This window comes from Pyrus communis, chromosome 9 (genome assembly GCF_963583255.1).
Source record: "Pyrus communis chromosome 9, drPyrComm1.1, whole genome shotgun sequence".
Lineage (NCBI taxonomy): Eukaryota > Viridiplantae > Streptophyta > Magnoliopsida > Rosales > Rosaceae > Pyrus > Pyrus communis.
In genome coordinates this window covers 22,581,867-22,586,365 of record NC_084811.1, presented here as the reverse complement: position 1 = coordinate 22,586,365, position 4,499 = coordinate 22,581,867, and positions in this window count along the sequence as shown.

Genomic DNA, 4,499 nt, shown 5'->3' with positions numbered 1-4,499 from the left:
CCAAATGGTTCCCTCATTTTATAAGGCTTTGTCCCTTATAGAAAGTGATTGAAGTGATAGACCATAGAGAATAAAATTAAGCTCAACCTTGGGGTTGGACTTTGGGTGTACTAATTAATTGATAATTAATATGTAATTAATTATCAAAAATGGGCCTTGGAATAAACAAAACAAAGAAAATGTTGAATTCAAGTTTTGACATGAAAGACTTAGGTCAAGCCGATGTCATTCTAGGAATTCAAATTAAGAGAAATAGTGAAGGGTATGTCCTTACAGAGTCCCATTAAGCGGAAAAAATACTACGAAGGTTTGGTCAATTTGACTGCAAACCTGCTGCAACTCCTTTTGATGTTGGATGCAAATTGGAGAAAAATAAAGGCAATGCGATATCTCAACTTAAATATTCACAAGTAATTGGAAGTTTAATGTACTTGATGAATTCGGCTAAGCCTGACTTAGCTTATGCAGTAAGTAGGCTTAGTAGATATACAAGTAATTCGGCACAAGAGCATTGGGATGCTTTAGTAAGAGTGTTAAGGTATTTGAAAAATATACTTGACTATGGACTACACTACACAAAGTATCCACCTGTTGTAGAAGGCTTCGGTGATGCTAATTGGATTTCTGACACTACATAATCCAAGTCGACAGGTGGATATGTTTTTACCTTGGGAGGTGCAGCAATATCTTGGAAATCCTCTAAACAAAAATGTATAGCTTGTTCCACCATGGAATCAGAGTTTATAACCTTAGACTTGGTTGGAGACACTATTCTAAAAAACGCTAGGCGCTAGTCGGCCGTCAGGCTAGCGCCTAGCTCCTAGGCGGCTAGGCGGGGTCTAGGTGGATTCACTACAACAGTTTGGGTCTTTTACGACTTGGAAAATACGACATACAATACTGGTATGTCGTAAATAATATCATTCATGACATTCATAAAGTTCATGTCGTAATACTTGTGCATAATCTCACATTCACAGCAGTACTTTTGTGCAAGTCGTTAAACACAAATATTTACAGCTTAAGCGTTGTGTGTCGCATTTGACAATTTATACGACACACTTTCCTTCTCTTTTAAGGCTTCACGTTATGTCGTAATGTGAATTTTTAATATATTTGTGTCCTTACCTTTTATGACACGAATGACACGTCATAAATAATGACTCTAACTTTGGAAAATTATTATGTTATAAACAAGCCAAATTTTTCTAGTCAATCAATAGACAATTTGGCGCCGAAATTTTTTTTTAGTTCCCGCCGAAATTTTCCCCACCCACATTTTTTTTTATTTATTATTAGACCAATTCATGTGTTTTGGGGTGCCCAGCACCATTAGATTTGTTTCAGTTTCCCAATGCTCAAAAATGAGCTTTTTGGCTTTTTGGCTTGATTCTCTTTTCTTTCTCCAGAGTCCCCAGCTTCTACGACTCATCAAGCTCTCCGGCCGGCCATGGTGATTTCCTAATCCAACACATCTCTCTTTTTTCCCTTGTTTATTCTTTTTAGAAAATGCAATTTCAATATTTTTCTTGAAACTTTTGTATTTTTAACCATTTGGTTTTATCCTTTTCAATGATATAAATGTTGAGTTTGTAATTATGAAAAAAGATATAGATTTCAATCTTTTGTCTGGTGCTATGTATGCATTTGTGAGTACTTGAAGGAATATGGCTTGAATGAAAGTGAAATGGTGAAATTTCTCTACTTGATGCCTTTTAGAGTTTCAGTAGGGGCAAGAAGGCCAAAGTTATATGGGGGTGTTTGGTTCTTGCTGTAATTTGTGTGGTCTAGATGAAAAGAAATAAAGGGCTTTTGAAGGTATGGTGGAATAGGGGCTAAGGAGCTATGGGATAACTTGGCGAGGAGTCTATGATGTTGTAGGCCTACTAATTTTTCAGATTTTAGGAGGGTTTTGTTTCCCTCATGCATTTCTATTTTCCTTTAGTGGTCCTCTTGACCACTTTTTCATTGGTTGTTTTATTGTCTTTGTTGCAAGAAAATTATTTTGTCTTTGTTGCAACCAGAAGATGATTAGAATCCAAGAGAAAAGTAGTTTATTAGCACGACAATTCCGTGCAATTACAATTATAAATCTTTTTTATTTTTAATGCATCAACTGAGGGAGCATTTGCTGATGACTTCAATCATTGAGGCCAACATTATTTTTAAAAGCTCCTAGTTGACTTCAATCATTGAGGCCAACCATTTGGGAAAATGCAACAAAGTATGCTTCTCTCCTTGGTGTCACGGCAAGGGAGTTGGTTCCCATTACCGTAGATACATGGAAAGAATTTGCTGATGACTTTAAGCATCTACTGTGGGAGCATGTTCAGGTAATATAAAAACCTTATTATGTTTTCATTCTGATATTTAAATTAGTTCTCTATCAGTTTCAATAATTTAATGTTTTATGTTTTAGAATAAATTTGTTGTTGATGAATGTCATAAGAAGTATTCATTACAAAAGATTTCAAAGATTTCAAAGCATTGGCAAGATCACAGATGCAAAATGCTTAAGGAAGTGCAGAAACAAGGAGAGCAAATTGGTTTTAAGCGTGCTACAAAGCAACTCAAGCCTGATAATGTGAGTTTGGTACAATGGCGGAGTTTTATTAAGAAACACTTAGGTTCAAAATATAAGGTAATAATATTTCTTTTCTTTTATTCAAATATATCCATTCTATTTTCAGTACTTCAAATCCATAACAATTATATTGAATAAATTTTGGATATATAGGAGGTAAGTGAGAGATTCAAGAAAATGAGGGCAAAGCAAACCATGCTACACACAATGAGTCGCAAAGGCTATGCTCGCCTTGAAGATGAGATGGTAAACTACAATTTTTATTTCTGTTAGTCATATTTTGCTTTTGTAGATTTTCTGGTTTAAAGTTTCAATGTATATTTCATGTATGTTTGTACAAGAGTGAAGAAGGCATGTTGCCTACCTAATCTAAACCTTACACAAACACATTAGCCCAATCAGTCTCCTCCCTTAAATCAAGGGAAAGGTGATTTACATACCCTTACCCTAAAGATTACAATGAGCCTTACCCTAGACATTTACTGTAGGGGTCACCTTGGTAGTAGACTCCATATGCAACATCAATCATATGCAGCATCACAACAACTTTTTAACATAATTGTGAGTGGTGCTGCTGTATGAAGACTATGGTCTAATATTCTCTCTTAGTACTTTTTTTTTTTAATTTCTAATGATGTAGATAAAAGAAAGTGAAACACCTGATGTAATAACAAGGGGAGATGTATGGATTCGTGGGCACACAAGAAAATCTGGTGATTTTTTAAACGAAGAGGTTGCAATTGTAGCGGTAATGAATGGAACAATTTATACTCATTTGTATTAGTATTATAGTCTTTATTTTATAAGTTAACATTTTGCTTTTTCATCATAGAAAAAAACACAAAAAGCAAATAAGAATGTAATAGATGTTGATAAAAACTCTATTAAGAATGATGCTCTTGCCAAAGCGCTTGGACCCGAACGTAGAGGTAGAGTAATGGGACTTGGGTTTGGTGCAACACCTTCACAAGTGAGTGTTCAAACATATAATCGTGAGAGAGTTATTATGCTGGAAAAAGAGTTGGAAGATTTGAAAAATATTGTCCATTCCCTACTAGTTGGACTGATGGGGAAAAATGCTAACTCGGTAAGTGCATTTTTCGTACACTTTATTATTATTATTATTAAATATTAAATTAGCATCAAACTCATAAATTATGGTCTACTTTAATGGCAGTCTCCTTGTGTTAGCACAAATCATCAAGGATCTGGAAACTTACCAAATGATTCAACCAATCACCATGCTAATTCAGCAAACCATCATGCTACTTCTTCCAAGCCTCAAGCTAAATCTTCCAACCTTGATGCCTCTTCTGGTAATCTAAATCATAATTCTCCCAAACCTCAAGGGACTAAGTGCAAATTACTAAATTGGACAGGGACTTTAGAAGTTGTTGCACTTGTTGAAATTGCATCCACAAATCCTCAAGATTTGGTGCATTTTGTGCCATTTGGACCAAATCATTGGAAAGTTTGGGTCCTTGAGATACTTGTATCTAGGATAAACTTACCTCAACCAACACATGAGTTTTTTCTTCTCGACGATGCACTCCTTAGTACAATCGCATGGCCAATCGAATCTATCTCCTTTGACTAGCTCTTGATTAAAAGGTACTAATTTTGGTTGTGATGGTTCACTAAATTTATATCAATTTCTACTTAGTTTTTTCTTGGTTTTTTCTCACTTACTAGGTATATATATTTTGGTCCTATAGATTTGAGAATTAGCTCAATGCTTCCTTCTTGGTATGGTGCTCTTTTGTGATGAAATTGCTTGCTCCATGAACATGGAAGGTGTGCTTGGGATATTGCTTTTTGGTATGATGTTGCCTTATATTTTGGTCCTACATATTTGAGAATTAGCTCAAAGCTTCCTTCTTGGTATGATGCTCTTTTGTGATGAAATTGGTTGCTC